Below are 18662 nucleotides of genomic sequence, written 5' to 3' on the forward strand. Positions count from 1 at the left end.
TCAGGTGGGGTTTCTTTGTTCTATCAGACACGCACCGAAGGATATATGGAACGTGATGGGGGATGTGAAACGGTGGAAATTGGGTCGCGCTAAAAGTCACAGCCTCCGAGCCGGTCCTCTAATTACCAGAAATTAAGTTAACGAGCAAAGGACGCCGACGCGAGTGCCACCGTCCGCAGGACGTCTTCCGAGCCGCCTTTGTCATTTCCGCGCCACTTGTCGACCGCTATGCAGTCCGCGGCGACTATGATTTCAATGGCATCGGCAAACACGGGTTAACCTTTCACCTAATCTCCGAGTCCGGCGGAGAGTAGGTCGTTAAGTGGACTCCGTTCGGGAAAATCGATGGAGAAACACGCTCCGATTCTACGTCGCGTCTCGTGACCGATGCTGGCGAGAAGAAACGGCCGGTCTCACGCGGAGAAACGAACGAGCGACTCTGTACGAAATTGTGTTGAGCAGTGAAGTTCATAAAGAATGGAGTTATAGATGTTTCCCGACGACCTCTGAACTTTCTTTTAGCAACCCTACATGCATGTAGTTTTTGTTATAAAGATTTAATCTAACCTTTTCAGCCAAGTCAGTGAACTTTATTATCGAAGTTAAGCTTTACGTTTCGCGAAGCTTTTTTTGTCTGGAATTATTTCATTGTGCAACATCTGCCAACATAGTTCCGACATTTCTCCGATTACAACGAAATCAAACACGGTACAAACAACATTTGCTTCTTCAATTGACGATCCCGTGGGACCTCGATTATCCGAAAACGATGTTATCTGAACTACTATCCGAACACTCGCGTGTTTCGTTGTAAAAGTTAATCAATATTTTAACCCTGTAGCGAAATAATTGTTCCACTATATCCTGGATCGAACGCGTAAATTGGGATCAAATGGTGCCATGTTTGGTATCATTTTAATCAGCGAACAATCGCGGATATGTTGCTGAAAGTTTCATACAAAAAATCCTTCGGAACAAAAAGTTTTAGAGTTTTGCTACTCGTGCGAATTTCGAAGAGCCATTTCAGGGGAACGTTCTACACGTGGCTGTGCTTAAAAAATTGGCAAAAATTCGTCTTTTTTTTTTTTGTCGTTGCAGTGTGTATACGGGGAGTGGGGCACCAATTACAAGCGGGTCGGTGGTCCAGTGCACCGAAACGAGTCGGAATCGAATCGACGTGGTCCGAGGGGTGGGGGGTTGGCCCGTTTAATATTAATCGACGAAACACGCGTTAACGTAGGGGTTGCAGCCCCGTCGGGTTTCGAGGGTGACCCGTCGGCCTAAGTGGTCTCGTTCAGGACCATTGGTTGCATCGGTTTCCCGTACCTACGACACCGCACTCGTGCTGACACTTCACCGGATGGTGAAGGAAAAGGGGGGAGGATGCAGGGGGATGAAGCACCCCATTCCGCACCCTCCTTTCGATAAGCTCTCGAGATGGAAATCGATCGAGCCGACTCTCCCAGCCGGTCGAGGCCCGTCTCCTAACGTCGATTAAACCGGCCGACGATTTATTCGATTCGGGTCCCGCTAATTAATGCAACCCGTTAACCCGTTTACCGAACCCGCGGAATATTCGAGGGTTCCACAGAACTCTTCCCCTTCCCTCCTCTTCCTTACTCTTTGTGCGTGCGAACGTGTTGAACCGTCTCGCATACCGTCCGGTGTGGTTTAGTTTAATCCGATCGACTCTCGAATGCTGAATATCGGGGGAACCTGATCGATCGATTCTACGATTGGGATTACCCCCATTGGAATTGGCGAAGAATTAGGGGGCTTGTGTTTGCGGCTCTAACACGGAACGGTGTAAGGCGATTGTTTTCTATTCGAGAGGGTGCAGAGTGACCCCTTGTGGATCACCGATGCATACCGTGCATAATATGGGGGCTATTATTACACTGTGACTGTTTATGAAAACTCTTGTTGTTGGGGAGAAGTCAAAGTAAAACAGAATTATTTTTATAGTGACTGCTTTAGAAAACTAAATATGTCGCAAAGAAGAAGATCTCTTGTCTAGAAATTCATAAAAATCTCCGATTCAGTTCTGATGTTATTATTTATTTATCATTCTTTAAAAATAGAAGGAAGACAACTTAGCCCAACTTAAAGTTCATCCATTTTCAGTCTCTAGGTATTGTAAAATATATAATTCTCCACTGTTCGTGTTCTAAAATACATTCTCTTAAAAGTGTGAAAGTTCATCCATTTTCAGTCTCTAGGTATTGTAAAATATATAATTCTCCACTGTGTGTGTTCTAAAATACATTCTCTTAAAAGTGTGAAAACACAAATATTACATGAGAAGTAATTTTTCGTCGCGGTTACTTAATTTTTCCTAACCTCCCGAGATAATGTTCCATAGAAAACGTTCGTTTTCTTGCCTCAAGAATTCTACCTTGTAAAAAAGTGAAAATGTAAATTTCGGTATTCTCGAACGCATTTCAAGGAACAGTTGCCGCACTTATTCCTGAAAGCTGGATTCCGCGTTCCAGGTGTCTCGATTAAGGTGTAAATTGAAATTCTTTGCAAGAACGGATCAACGTTGTTTTGCCTTGCACCCGCAAATGGTTAAGCTAAGGAGGCTTATGCAAATCTGTGTTTGCACACTATCAACCCCGGAGCTATTCCTTCGGAATACTGAACAAAGGAGGAGAATTGTTTATTTACTATATAGATTGTCCGATCTCCAACTTTTCCGTTCTCATCAACTCGGGGAGAAGCAAGCCAATATTATACAAAAATGGAAATTGAGTTTAACAAATCTTCTGCTGTTGAAACGGGACGAAAGTTTTGGAGAGTACACAGTCTGCTTCAGAAGCTGAAGATAAGCTAATGTTCATAATAAATACATACCGAATATTCAGCGGTTCGTAAGATTCGTTACAACAATTTCGAAACCCCAGACATCCCCTAAACCTAACACCGAATACTTCTACGTAAAAAAACAAGCTCACGTGAATGAAGAAAGACAAAAGTTACGCGGAATATAAACCAAACATGCAACAAACACGATCCGAACGACGAAAACGAAGCACCCGAGTTCGTTCGACACGGTAGACCGCAACAAGTACGACTTGCTGTTTAGCAGAACCTGAGAACATAGTCATTTTCTATTCTCGCGGCATCGACCGGGCCTCGGGGATTTCTATAGGGTGTCTTTTCTGCCTGGAAACAAAAGTTATTTTCCACTATACCGTCCCGACTGTGCAGAATGAAATTTATGAGGTTCAGTAACATTTTTCTGAACTTCTAAAAATTATTGAACCTCATAAATTTCATTCTGCGCAGTCGGGACGGTATAGTGGAAAATATCGTTTGTTTCCATTTCGAAAAGACACCCTATAGAAACGAACCCCGAGGCCCGGTTAATTTTTAGAAATTCAGAAAAATGTTAATGTCCGATCCTATTCAAAGAAGAATTGTGGTGACACTCTGTACACCCTCAAGGAACTCACAAATACCTTAAAATTTACACCTTAAAATGAATGCTCCCAAAAAATCTAAAACAATTCTGGAATACGTATTGAAGTCCCCATTTTAATGTACAGAGTGTCCCAGGGCGTCGTTGGAACGACAAATGTTTAAAGAATTAATGGAATCCTCCCGTTCGTAGAAATTCAGAGTGAAATTTCCTTCCGGACATAAACCACCCATGTTGCTCACGGGGCGTTAAAATTTGACATCATTTTCTGTAATTCACAGGTTGCGGGAAATCACAAACACTGCGTGGTTTCCCATCAAAGGTCTCGAGGTCTCTCTCTTTACAATCGTTCAATAAAAGAAAAGTGTATAAATATAAAACTTTTGCGTGGGCCTAACATTTTGAAGAAGGATCCGCAGAGTATTCAATGAGATCTCAAGCAGCATAGACTCTGGTCCGACGGTGTAGAGGAATCGCCTAACATGAGACGTTCTTGCACCCCGTCCGGTGAAAACCGACACCCCATAGACCTTGTACCCCGCCGAAATCAGAATCCGCGGCGGTTCGCTCGGCTCGCAATGACCCGTTTCGTTCCGAAGCCGGGCGTTCCGTTGCCAAATCGCCACGGTTGCGGAAATCGCGACGGATCCCGGGTGAATGAAGCTGGAAAACTCGGGAGGGGGGAGGGGGGTGGAAGTGAACGCGGGTCAGTGGGCGGGGATGCAGCGACTGCAGTCCGCTCGGAGCGTCGAGGAAAATTAGGTTAGTGGGCCGGAACGGTGTGTGTCTACGCCGTTCTCTGTCCGTGTATGTAACGCGAATTTACGTGTGTATGCATGTACCGTATGTATGTGCGTATATGTATGCGCGTACGCATGTATGTACATGTGTGCGCGTGTATGTTCGAGGGCCGCGGATGCACACCTTTTCGACGTCGCCGCATAAAACACCACTGCAGCATCAAACATCACACTTTGGACTGTGATTGGGTGAGAGGTCAGTGACTCTCTGTACGGCTGCGTCGTCTGCTGCACCTGGCTGCACCCTGGGGCCCTGCATGCAGCTCTCGGAGGTCCTCGGCTCCGTCAGCGAAAGTGGTTGGGGCTTGTTCTTCCGCGATCGAACTGGCCCGATAACGAGCCTCTTCGACTCCCGAGGATTTATCTTACGTGTAACGCGACGCTAACAGGTTGTGGTGTTCCAGGCTCTGTCAGGCTGTCGGCTGTTCTCGACCACGATCTATCCCGCAGATCGGAGAGCCCGTTCTTTGAGAACCTCCAACAGCGCTCTTTGATCCTCGAGGTTTCGGCGAACTCTTCTCCAAACACCGCTCGCTCGGGCTTAGGTTTCGGTGTGTCTTCGGTGCTCGGGTCTATCGAGGCGTTCGGTGTCAATGTCGCCGACTCGCATTTTACCGGCACTTCGAAACCGGAGACTCTCCGCTCACTGATAACGAACCGTACAACTCGGAGAGCACTAGACACACGTTTTCAACAGGTTTAGACGCTACCGACGCGAGAAACCTAATCTCGCGGGGTCCCAGCACGAGGTTTCCGCTGCTGGTTTCTTAGACGCTTCCAGGTCCCTTCTTCGGGGACGATCGGAGGTCCCGGAACCACTGCACTTTCAGTCCGAGAATCTCCGCTATTCGGCACACTTCCGCTCGGCCAGTCTACGATACACGCGACTCGCCCGGGGGTCCGGTTCCTAGTCCCGAGAACACTGTTGCGAGGTATACTACTGCGAAGCTCTCCCGGCACCGCCTAACTGCTGCGACTTTGGAGGATCGATGCGCCGGAGGATCAGCCGACGCGGTGCTTCCGTGACGCGCGGGAAATCGAATTTCCTTCCGAGTCGCCGGTTCTGCGGGGGACGAAAAGATTAATCGGCGGGCTTCGATCGAAACCACGCGTCCACGAGTCCTCGATCGTCCCCCAAGCCCCTCTTCCCCCTTCCCACAGATATTCCGTTTACCCGCCGTGTAAACAATGGCTTATCGACGGGTCGCAGCGGCGGCCATCGCTCGATAAGCGTCGCGAGTCTATCGGAAACGGCTCGCCGACAGAGACAGAGAGAGAGTAGGCCGAGCCTTCCGATAACCAATTATCGCCAGGCCCGTTTAATTGTCGGATTAAACGGCGACGATCGGGCCGATCCCCCGGAGGATGCTGCCCGAGCCTCGGGAAGAGCTTTTGCGCCAGATGCTTCGGAACCAGTGCGCGGGAGGGGGGTGCACAGCTGACGAAACCTTCGGGAACGCGGTTAGGATACTGTGGAAATGTTGCTCGGGGAGAAGGTCGTGCTAATTTGTTTCCTAATCGCGGGCTGTTTCTTTAACCCTTTGCGGTTCGAACTGTTTTCTGTCTTTTATTTCAGAACTTGCTACAACATCATACCTACAGGGTATTACTTGAAGTAATATGGGAAAAATGATATACACGAAACTTGCATGGTACAGAGAGGGAAGTATCGGGATGCAAACATTTTTTGGTGTGGGCGTAATGATTCCCGATTTCAAGGTCACCTTGATTTATTTAACCCTTTGCACTCGAATGGCGACTGTAGGCCGCCACTAAAAAGTGCTGTATTATTATTAAAATATTTTTCACGTTACTAAATTTGTTTGTACTGAATAAATTACTAAACACTTCGGTATTGTACGAGCAAATTGCACCATTTTCGTATGTTCAACATGAAAGAAAAATATGTGGAAACGAAATATTCTAGGTCAGAAGAAATGTTTCGTTTTGGAATTAGAATAGCTTTGAGTGCAAAGGGTTGAATGAAATGAGTTTCAGGAATCGTGGAATGATCCAAGAATTTGTGTAAATATATAATTGCCTCAATGAGAATTCGTTGTAGTAAGGTTTTCATTTAACAATTTCGATGGAAACCTCGAACAGGAGTGTACATTATACAATATAATACACGTGGACCATTATTCGAGGCTCTCATTCAATTGACTGTTTCAATGTGAAATCGTGTATCTATGCGAGTGGTGCTACATATGCCAGTACATATTCCAGTTTAGAACAGCTTTGTACAGAGCGAGGGTAAGGAAGCGCATTGTAAAAATTTCAAAGTGCTGTTAGTTTGACTGTATTCGCCGACGGGTGGGCGCTATTAAGGATTTAAAGAGAGAAAGACGCTGATGACTCCGGAAAAACGATTCAGGAAAGAAAAGGTCTGATATTTTGAGAATGACAGCTCAAGAGGAAGAGTCTGATGGCTCTTTAAAGGATCTGAGGAGAATGCTGATGGCTCGGGAAAGCTGTTGGGAAAAAGGAGGGCACTAATAGCTTCGGAAAATCGTTTGAGGGTGAAGAAGCCGCTGATGTTTTGTGAAAACGATCGAACAAGAGGTATTCTACAATCTGCATAAACCTGCTGGAATCTGGACTCGGAAAGATGTCTTGCGGAAGACGTAGCTGAGGAATAAGACCATCCTGATTGCTCTTGGAACGACTGCGAAATAAGACACATTCTGAAAGGAGAGGAAGAAGATGAAAAAGAAAATCAACTGAAAGCAGCTGGGGAAAGAAACATTTAAACTATTCGAAAACTGCGAAGATAGAAAATTTGTAAAATTCTAATCATTCTGAAGAAAATAAAGACGGGAGAGGATTTTGGTGTTTCAAAGAATAGCCGAGGACCAAGAATCCTTCTGGAAGGAAAATTAACAAAATCGACCGAAGCTGAGAAGAAGGAAGAATTTAACAAGAGAGAAGATTCTCCGGAAAATTCTGATCTTTCCTCGAAAACTCAAGAAGGAAGATTTTGGTCTTTCAAACAACGGCTGCGGGGAAGAAAGTTCCGCGACAGGAACGACTTTAAAAGGCAAAGACGTCCCGCCGAAGCCGCCGAGGGAGCGGAGGACACTAATGCTCGTGGAGAAGCGGCTGAGAAAAAGAAGACATCAATGTTCCGGGGAAATTTATCGAATCAGCTTCCTTCCTCTTTAACCTTCGACGGGGTTCGTGAACCCGTGACACGGCCGGCCGTCGGTTTACCGTTTTACAGTGCTTCACACCGGTGCGCCGCGCCGCCGCCTGGGAATTCATTTTGCAAATTGAAACCTTGCCGCACGCGGCCGCGTCGACTGACCGCGATTCGCGTGATGAATAAATCGTGGGGCTGTTGCAGGGCTTCGATTATCGGCGAAACTGCTGTTCGAGTGTTTTCAAGTGCGGTGTAACGCGTGCCGATTGCAATCGATTTAATAAGTCAACGTCCAGTGGAAAATCGTTTAGGGGTAGCTCCTAATATCTTTATCATTTAAAGGAAGTTTCATGTAGAGGAACAGAATCACAAAACAATTTCGTCGCGTGTGCACAGCGAAACAAATTAATTAATTGCTGCCAAAAATCCTCGGAAAATCTTTGAATCAAGTTAGACGTTAAAAGTTATTCTGTTCTGGATGCTGTTTAATAAATTGTGCGAGTGGATCCATGTACAGTGATTTCTCTATATATGTCGCCAAGGCCTGGACGATAAACGTCGCGGGATTATCCCCACTACCGCGGGGTATATCCCGTCAAGAGCCACGAACCTCAACAGACCTCGGACGCCGAGAAGTGTAAACATAACACGGCTCGAGTATCCTGCACGATACTTGACACTGGCAAGACCCGTGTTGCTGACATATATCGAGAATTCAGTGTAGACGAAGAAGAATGATACGCGAAACGTGTAAAAGAAAAGCTGGAGCAGCACGTGTCGTGAAACGATTCAAGCTTGACAATAGTATGAAAAATTGAAGGTTATCGACCGCGGTGATAAAACATTTTTAAAGTCGAATAAGCAGCACGAAGCATTGTTTCTCGACTCAAGAATCAAATTAGAGCTTCGTCGTCTAACACAGATGTCGAATCGAGGCGAATATCGTCGATTGCAGAGGGAACGTCCGCGGACAGGAAACGGAATGGAATTCCCGAAATTGGAAAGGGAGACGCGTTCAAGGGAGTGTGAAACGACGGAGGAAAGGGTGGCCGATAAGGGGTATCATTTAGCGTTCCGGCAGCGGAGGGGCAAACGATTTTGGAGCGTTTCCAAGTGACGTCGATAAGACGTCGCTCGAATATATCGGGCCGGAAGTTGAAATGGGCTTCGCGAGACGCACGGAGCGTCACCGATCTTCGATCCGTTCCCGATACCGCGTCGAATTCAATCGCGACGTGTCCTTTATGCGACCGGTTCGCAGAAACGTCGAGGAAGGATGCAAGAAGAAGAAGAAGAAGCAGAAGAAGAGTATCTCTTTACGGTCGAACGGCCTCGTTCGCGAAACTTTTTCGCGAGATCGTTGCTGCTGCTGCTCCCCCCCCCCCCCCCACGAATTTTTCGTTCCTCGCTCGGTTCCTAGGTGAAGAAAATACGGTCTGACAGAGATTGTCCATTCGATTATCGATGGGACATTACGGGCGCAAAGTGGATTCGAGGAACAGAGACGCCTCGCACTCTCGTGGCGAAACGACGCTCGGCCACGCGGATCAATTCCGTTTAGTATGTTGCCCGGCCTGGGGAAGGTCAATACACTATATACCCTCGGCTACATGCAAAATATCAAAGCGGAACGCTCGACCGCTCAATAGAACTGCCACAAAGAATGCTTTTTAGTTGTTGGACCAGATCGGGACAGATCGCGCCGGTTCCTCTTTCGGAAAACTGTCTTCTTCTGCTTCCGAGACGAGAGAGAATCAATTTTTATTTCAGTGTGCCGTTAATGTCCCATGCACCCACTTTCTGAATGCCCTACTTCGATTGGAGCCCCGTTGGCCTTTCACGACGGAAATAAAAATGGCACCATGAATGGACAACGAAGTTTTTACTCTGCACGGATCGTTTCTTAAATTTTTCACAATTTTGCGAGACGTTCTAGACTGCGTGTAGATTCAGTAACTAATTGTTCAGCAATAAAAGCAATCAGATGAATAAAAATTATTTTTAGGCGCTTATGACAAAAATTGGTGGGATTTTAAACAGTAGAACGACTAAAAGAATCTTTAGTATCGGTATGTTATTCTCGAAAAATATTTCTATCTGACTCCTGTTTCTCGCAAGTGATGTAGGCGATTTTACTTTGTCGGCGGAATTTGTTTAGCAGGAAAGGGGTACAGCAAAAGATGTTTAAACACTGTGGAAAAGTGGAGCTGTCCGAACCATCCCGAAAGTTTATAAGGCTTTCACCAGGCGTTCATAGCGATTCAACGAGAGATTGACCCCTCGCGATTAAGAACTACCATAAATAGCGGTAAGTTTAAAATGCGAGCTCAGGAAAGTTTAAAGTGCAGCAGTCTGTTGGAGAACAGCTAATAATAATTGACACTAAAAAAAGGCTCTATCGTAGAAGGGGATAACGCAGTTTCAGGTCAGGTTGCTCAACTCTTTCAGAACTTAGAAAGTAGATTAACGGGGCCTGTTAATTTCGTTATTGCTCGTTTTAACTGAGAAAATTACTTATTTGGTGTCAATGATATCGACGTCCTTGTAACGATTCCATGTAACTTATGGGTGCAACGTGACGTACGTCCTCGTCTATAAGTATTAAGACATCTAGGGGGTTGTTAGGGAAAGCTGACGTTCGATCGATAATACGCGGTTAGAATTGTTTCTGTTTGGAAAATAAAGGTACAAATTGTAAAATGTGCAAAAGCCTGGTGTATTGAAATTTTGTCCTTCAACAAAATTACACATTAGTCTTCTCCAAAAATCAGCATTTAAGTATATAATCACATTATTCCTGCTACTTTAGATGCTTCCTCGATTAATTTATTTTACTGTGGAAAATCCGCTTTAAATAGTTTTGAAAAGCGTCTCGGTTTCGGTCTGTAATTAGTATTATTTAGCTTGACTGCACGAGCGGTACGATACAAATAACACAAAGAAACTGTAAAGCAGAGGGAAGTCGTATCAAAGGAAAACGGATACCAATTATGCTGTCTCCATTCAACGTTCCGCTCCATTAAATTGTGTTATTGAAAAAGGGAAAAGTGGTCGATCGAATCTTTCGTTTCGACACATATAACCAGTACAATTTAGGCGAACAAAGAAATTCCTTACTACACTCGAAAGCCTGTAGGAAATATTTACGTTTAACCCACCTAAAAATTTTCTACAGATCTGAAGAACGATCCGAGAAAGAGGAGGATGCTAATGGCCCTGGAAAAATCTGTTGAGGAAGAGTTATGGCACTAATGGCTTGGGAAAATCGTCTGGAGGCGAAGAAGAAGCTGATGGTTTATGAAAACGATCGGACAAGAAGTGTGATCGCATCCTGCGAGCTGCATGAAGCTGCTGATACCTGGACTTAGGAAGACCACTTATCTTCCATAATTGTTCCTCCATTCATTTTATACCTAGCAATTTTCTGAAGATCGTTAAGAATCACATCATCTCTCTGGATCGTCCTGATACTGATGGACAGGAGTGGGTACGTGTCGGAGGAACCGGTAAGTGAAACAAGTGGAAGACGCAGAGAAGATGAAGAAGAATTGTTGGTGTATCCGGGCGGGGTACCCGGTGACCCCAGCTCCGCTGGTACGTGGGTCGCCGGGTCACGCGGATACCCGGGTCGACGCATGGCGCTCGGTCAAGGGACTCTTCCGGAAAACATTGCCGTGAAAAGCGGTATCGAGCGGCGGCCGAAAATGTTCGCGATTGGATCGCACGCGGATCGGGACGAACGAAGCCGGATGACCCAATTTCCTGCATGAAAAGCGTCTTGGTACCCAGGAGCGGCTAGGCCGCCGCGTCCCCCCACCCCCTACCAACCCCCACTGGCGACGAAACCCCATAGAAAACATGCCGCGATCGCACTCGTGGATCATCGAACACGGCGACGGCGAGGACACGTGAATGCGCGAAGACGCTGAGGGGGAAGAGGGCATCAGCAGCAGCAGTTGGTTTCTACGAAAGCGTACCGATTTTGCCGATTTGGCAGCAGCCAAATCCGTTAAAATCTTTGCGTGGCCAATTGTCTGCACGTTTCGAACCGCTTCCTCGAGATCAACGTCTTGGAAACGGCTAACCGATTGAAAGCTAGAATTTGGACGGTACGCTTGTAACCGTGGGTCAGGACGGACCCGACTCCCGCTGTCCGAGGGTTAAACACCTTGTGCCGGGAACGGGGGTTGCAAATCGGCTCCTCGTTCTCGAAACACTCTCGATTCCCAAGCCGTGCGAGTCCCCCACGAGGACGGCGACTCGGTGAAGGTTCGATCTCCTCGGGCCGCTCGATCGAATGGAAACCGCAAGCGGAACGCGATTAGGATGCTTCCGGTCCCGGCGAATTCACCACCGAATGCACGACAACGAAGGGACAAGGGACCGTTTTTTTTGGGGGGGGGGGGTTCTCCTTGCGAACGGGCGAGCGAGGCTACGCGGCGCGTTGTGGTCCGCTGGTGACTGACTCTCTCCGGGCGTCGCGACGCCGACGCCACCTTTGCGCGTTCGCCTCCCTCCTAAACCCCCTTTCGACCGACCCCCTCGACAGACCTATGCCACCCTCTACCTCCCTCATCCTACTCCTCCTCCTCCTCCTCTTCCTCATGCCGCTGTTTCAACCCCCGCAAACCCCTTTTCCCCTCCCTTGCGGCTGCGAGCATCGTGGTTTATACCTGCCGAGGCTGTGCGCCCATCCACTGACATGCACCTGGTACGAGCCAGCCGAAGGTTGCTGACCGGGTGCCTACCCCTACCCAGAGACATTCGATATTCCTTCCAGAATCGGCTTGACGGGGGTGGGTGTCGGAATTAGTTCCGTGTTCCATCGCGGAGACAAGGCTCGTGAAATATGGGGGTTGCGGGATTTACCGGGTGTTTTGGTCGCTACGCTTGGCCGACCCCTGGTTCAGGCTAGATTTTCAACTTTGGTGGGGTCCTAGGCGGTTGGAACCGGTGGTGCACCTTTTTCGGTCTGTTGGCTCGTTTGATTAACCCTAGGAATACAGAGGGTGGCTCCTTGAACAGACAGCTTGAAGAATGTTAAGTTGGAGTTATTTATTTATAGAGAATTACTTTTTGTTCAACACTAGAACTACCGGACCAGTCAAAATGACTGGTTCCTAATCTTTTCTTTTACAATTACTGAAATTGTAAAAATGTTTTCATCGGAAATTTTTTAATCAACCTCTTCATTGAAGCACATATTACCATACAAGTTGTATGAAGTCTGAATGGGCACAGTCTTGTCACTGTTACAAAGCAATATAAGTCAGTCAAAAACCAATGCGACCCCTATCCGACAGCCGACAGCACTCATTCGAATGGGTACGAGGTAGCACTCCCAGTTACAATCAAGCATTTCAATTTTAGTTTTATTTTTTTTTTAATTAAAAATTGATTAAAAAAGTCTGCTTAAAAAAGTTTAAAACGGTTCTCATAATATTGGTAAGCAGCAGTTCCTACTTCAGCCAGGCTTATCAAGCTTCAGTATTATACGACACGGGTTACGCATTACAAGTTAGGATATCATGTTACAGACCGAGATGAACAGGACGGGGAAAAGTTAGCGACCAACGTGAATTTAAATGGCCACGTTTGATAGCCGATGGAATGCATGACGGCCAGCAGCCAGGCGGTAAATCCTAGTTTGTTTGCCGTGCAAACAGACGGAATCTCCAGCGTTTGCTACTTTGTTATACTGGGTGTCCAATTTATGTTGGACTTGCGAAGAATCTACCGATCACGTTGAAAGAAATCTTCATGTAGAATTAAGTGAAGTGTTATTACTAGACTGCTGATCTTTCTGCGAAATAAAAACCGTCCGCATCGATTGCAAAAGGTAGGAGCCAAATATAAGAACCGTTCTTTCCTCGATAATTTTAATAAGTTGAAAATAACGTACTGATATTCCCAAATTATGTTAATCTTTCGTCTGATTTGAATTATAATGTATACAATTCTCTCGTGAAATCGTTCAGAAGACTAAATCGCCACTGCATTGTTACCACAACTATAAAACCACTATGAACATAATTAGAATGTCTGCAAAATAGCCGTCCACCATTTAGAATTAAAAATAACTTCGCACAGAACAGATATTTAAAACGTGCGTGCGTTGTGAAATTACATCCAGGTCAACTGTATAATTTTCAACAGCTGTCCGAATGATGAATCTGCTGAAATGTTTACTTTATTTTTTGATAACGCTTGCTTTAAACGCACAAAGATTCGCAGTTTAATAATGGCGAGGACTATCCGAACAACCTGACGCGTTTACAAGAGCACAGGGGGTAGATGATTTTCTTTGTCCGAAAGGAAACTTTTTAATTTGAGTTTCGCGCGAGCCAGCGTGAAAAAAAAGTGCCGAGGGACGAGAGGATTTGTTAAACTTATTTTGCGCTAGTTTTGCGAAATTTCAAGGGATGCCAGTTGTCAACGAGAGGGGGCTCGCGCGCACGGTCTCGTCCCTCCCCGGTGTCTGGGAAGATTTCGCTGTCTACTGCACAAGCTTTGTCGCAGTTAATTGCAGCTTTCCTAATTGAGAGTTTAATGACGCCGCGAGGTTATCCCTCTCCCCCGCCGGATTCTTTGATGTCGCCCCCGTTGTTCGCTCTTTTCTTCTCCCTCGGACGTTTTCGCGATTCCACCCCCTAGGATATGGTGTGCTTTACATGGGGATCTTTGGAATCCCGTTCTAGCCGAAGGACACGAACGCGTCAAGCTCTTGCTTGCTTGCACCAATCGTTCAAGCAACGGAAATTATTATTATATTTTTTCATATGAAAAAGTTTTTCATTACGTGCTTAAAAATATCTGAGAAAATTTATACAGAATTTTAGAAAGGTTATCGTATCATAAACACTGTACCACTCAAGGTGCACTTCAGTGTCCATTCACCGGACAGATCACCGTAAAAGAATAGTAAAATCGTACGAGAGTCGCGTCCGTGTCGATCCCGCTTCTAATTGCAACCACCGGGCGCAGCGGCGAGCTACGAACGCAACGCCGTTAATTGTTTCAGTCTGTAATACCGACGGAAATTTTAATTGCTGTCGGCGGTGCGGTTTCCCGTGGCCGTGGTCCAGGTGAGCGATCGTTAAAAAAAAAAGCTGCCGCGAACTGTATAATTGTCGCCGCCGTGTTGTGTCCGCGACAATTGAAACCGCGCAGCGATTCGAGCGGAATTATTCTCCACGTGTTAACTTCGTCCCGATTTAGAAGAGAGGGAACACCGTGCCGAACAAAAATACTGGACAATCGAGGACCAGTGACTCGTTGAAACCATTTTTGTTTTCCAGTTTCTCTTGTTCGGCTCGAAGCCCGGAAAGCCTCCATTGCAACCATGCTGTGGCTTTTCTTTTCAGCGCGGTGAAACTGTCGATTCTTTCGACCCTTTCCAAATTTTATTACCGTGTAAAAACGCTAAAATTACGGTGTCAAAGAGCTGAATACCTTTCTGATAATACCTGCGTAAAACTGTCGATGTATATTTTTGTGTCACAAGTGAAATAATTTATTTATTGAATTGTTAACGATGTCACAGAAAATGGTTTGAAGCGATTCACCATAGAATACAGGTCTGTCTCCTAACCTAGCTCAGGTTCCTAATACAGTAAACTCCTGATCTAAGCCCAATCCCCGGGTCCGTGCTGTGACATAGATCGTGTAGGGCTATTATTTTCTCGTGACCGCGTCGAAATGAAGTCAGCAAAGTTCAATTGTCCCTCAATTACTTTACATTAACGATGAAATGGAAGCAACATTGCACCGGTACTCGACGTTCCATTATTCCGCGCGAGTTACAAATAAACATTTGCCTCCGGTGATATTTGTTTCACGGATAAATTAATTTCCCTGCTCCAATTCTACACAACGGAATTATTAAAATGTTACCCTTTTTTCTGGCAGTCGGACGCCAGCTTGGGCGCAGATTAAACCGGGAAATATTAATGTTACAGTTCTCGGAACAGCGTGCGAGGGTTAATTTGTAATTGCTGTTGCGTAATGCATAGATTGCAACTGTTTAATTCGGAACAAATTCACCAGGTAATCTGGAATGTTTTATGGGGAAGGATAAAGGATTCGTTGCGCGACGTCTGCGCCCAGATGAAATTGGCACGAGCGATTATTTCGCACGTACTGACACGATTAAAAAGAATTGATTTAGGCACCGACGCCTATAACCGTTTCCATGGAGATTCGGCCGCACGTACAGCTCTTGAATAGTGTAGCTGTAAAAACGAGGTCTATTTGACGAGTGGAAGCTCAATTATTAAGTTCGCGCGATTTCAGTGAACTTTGACTCGAGGCCTCTGAATTATTCAATTCTTCCCTTTTTATTCTAAATTTAATTACAACCGCGCGTGTGGAATTCATACGCGAATACCGCCGCGCCGCGTTACGCTGTTCCTCTGGAACGCCAACGCTTCGCCTAACTGTTGCGTTTAATTAAGCATCCTTTTCATTGTAACAACAGAACAACACTTTCCGAGCAACTTTTAATCGCTCGCGAAGCACTTTGTTCATTGTAAATTCACAGCATGTTGCAAAACAGTTGAATGCGTGGGGCACAAATTGAAGATGTTTCGGTATCACTGGAAATCGTACTGAGAGGTTTTACCAAACAGAACCTGTGGAGCTTCAATATAATCCTTTAACCTTTTATTTTTGCCAAATTCAACGGATTCCTGCGAGTGCTGACGCACACAAATATTTCACTATAGTTTTCTTTCGATATAAGGGGATACTTCGGGGCCGTATTTCAGATGAAGAAGAAAAAGGGGGGTAGCGATTTTCTTATTTCGAAATAAAAAGCGTCGTCTTATATCGGAATAAAATTTTAATACACAGTGAATGTCAACGGATATGGTGTAAAAATGAATTATATAAGATGGTACAGCAGCTTATAATAATTATTTAAAAAGGTGAACTAAAGAAAATAAACATAATTAATATATTAATCGGATAAATTGTCGGATGGATTAGAATCTGTTGGCGTCTGGACTTAGAACATTTGGTCTAGTAATCAGCAACACAGTTGCTTGCTTAACTATAACGTTCTGGTGGGTGATGTGTCCCGCGGATATTTGTAGTATCACACCGAGACCCAGTTGCCGGGCGGAGAAATTTAGGTCGTCTTTAAATTAGACTAAAGTATCCCTGTTTCCGCGATAAAGTACTTAAACGGTCCAACCCGGTGCAACTTAATCAATAAATAACGTCGTCTCGCAGCTTTCCGCTGTTATTAACCCTAAGCCGCTCGGATAATGAACTACGTGCTCTACATTTCTCCCAATTGAACTTGCTCCGAACTACGTCAACGAATTTTTCTTGCGGCACAGATAAAAACGTGCATGAATTAAATATCAAATAATCTTTCGATAACGCGGCGACGATTTAATATGCTCCCTGTATTAATTCGCACCAATCGATACCCCGTCATCGAATTATTTGCTCGTTATTGTTCCATAATATTTGCGTCAGCGTTACAGGAACAATGTCCCGAGGAATATTAATTAATTACGCAGCAGAAGACACATATACAAATCCACGCGTTCTAGTTATAATTATATTTGCACGATCATTTGCTACACAAAATTTGTAATAAACCAATACACCGATGGTATTCAACGATTATACTAGTATGCAGAATAATCTGGTATTGGCGAAATAGGATTTTCAAATAATTATACACTTTGTGACACTGTCGACTTGAATTTGGAACGAATGTTGTTCTTTAAACGAGCAAACAGCTGCAGAAATAAAAAATATTCTATTAAATTTCTATAACTGTAGGAAAGTTAAAGAAACTAGCAATAAGGGAACAACTTGAATCAACAAAATAGCAATGGAGAATAAACTTCCCCCTGCTTATAGTATCACGATACTAACAAATTGATTAAAGAAAGATTTCAGTATTTTCTTGAAAGATCCGACCAAAAATTTCCATCTACCACTGCTTGATTTATGGACGTTGCTCAAAACTTTCTCCGCTGCGAATAGTTTTCTCGGGAAAAGAATCGTGAAAATTACGCGTGCCTTCGACGATCTGACCGGAAAGCGCGCTTAAAAGCACCGGAAGTTGCAAGACACTCGGCGCGACAGCAAAGGGTAGAAATAAGCATCCTGACGGAGCAAAGTTTCCGGCGTCGATCCTTTTTGCGGCGCGCGCCTTTTTTCGCACCGACTCCGCGAAACTTTGGCGAGTTCTTCGCCGTTCTTCAACACCGTCGCTGCAGGTGTCATTGGCTTCTTTCCTGCCGACGGGAAATTCGGGTCATCGAGCATCGGGAGGTCCTCCGACGATCACGGACCTCTCCGATTGAAATTTTCGCGACTAAATTCAATAAACCGACGAATCTCAACGTGGAATTTTTGGCTCAAATTATCAATTGGCACTAATTATTAGATTGTGGATCTTTACGCGCAATAAAAAGTGATTTTTCTCTTGATAATCGCAAGAATGATCGAACGCTGCTGATTGAAAGCTCTGAAGATTACGCGATACGCGGTTCTCCGATAGCAATTTAATTGTCGAACGAAGGTCCGAGACGCTCGATCGATGTATCGATACCGAATGATTGATCCCGTGCGATTCAATCCCACGGAAGTCGAGCGTGAAACGAAACTATTTTTTTTTATGTCTCCAGAACGAAATTCGAATAATTGGTGAAATATTTCGCAGCGACGCGCGGAATGGTTATTCGGGGACCGGCTCAATTATAGGAACTAATTACCTTGGTAATTGAAGTGTTTTCGGCTCCGTACGCGTTGCTGCGTTTCTCTGCGAGATTGTGACTCCCCCGGGGTTTTAATTGCGAGCTTCGAGTGGCGCGCGGCAGCAGATAATAATTCTTTGTTAACAGGATTCCCCGTTTGTTATCAAGATACGCGCAACGAATCCGATTTCGGTGTTTCGAGGATTGATCAATGAAGCGTGGAAATTTTGATAAGCAGCTGACGGTTTGGATATATTTATGGCAAATCAAATTTTAGCGACCCCGCTTCGTTTAGCCCTTCCGCTGCTAAAAGCGATTATAGTCGCCGCGGTCTCGCTCTACGCTGAGGGTAAGTAGATTATAGTCACTCACCGCTGAGTGCTCCTTGCACCCCAAAGGTGGTTACAGTCTTCGCCCCAGTCGCTTTTAAAATTTCATTATTTCCACGTGGACTCGACTTGATTCGTCGCGTACTAATTTTCGCGGACCATGAAATCTTGATGATTTAGGTGGCGCGACAAAATGATCGAGAATCGTCGAAATAGCTAAATTTTGCTATCTAAAAAGAGCAATTCGAAAGTATC

General features: G+C 45.3%; 1 protein-coding gene and 1 long non-coding RNA gene across 10 annotated transcripts in view; both read right to left on the reverse strand.

Annotated features, from left to right (window-relative positions):
• LOC143359675 (uncharacterized) overlaps window positions 1-11817 on the reverse strand; it is a 106075-nt gene extending 94258 nt beyond the window's left edge. Inside the window, exons 1-2 of the long non-coding RNA XR_013083147.1 lie at window positions 11529-11817; window positions 4346-5284 (exon numbers count right to left, since the gene is read on the reverse strand). This is a non-coding gene — a long non-coding RNA (uncharacterized LOC143359675). The remainder of the gene's footprint in view (window positions 1-4345; window positions 5285-11528) is intronic.
• Window positions 1-18662, reverse strand: part of LOC143359657 (phosphatase and actin regulator 2) — a 349047-nt gene that overhangs the window by 190713 nt on the left and 139672 nt on the right. The gene's annotated exons all lie outside the window — the stretch shown is intronic.

The sequence above is a fragment of the Halictus rubicundus genome, chromosome 12 (assembly GCF_050948215.1).
Source record: "Halictus rubicundus isolate RS-2024b chromosome 12, iyHalRubi1_principal, whole genome shotgun sequence".
NCBI classification, from domain to species: Eukaryota; Metazoa; Arthropoda; class Insecta; order Hymenoptera; family Halictidae; genus Halictus; species Halictus rubicundus.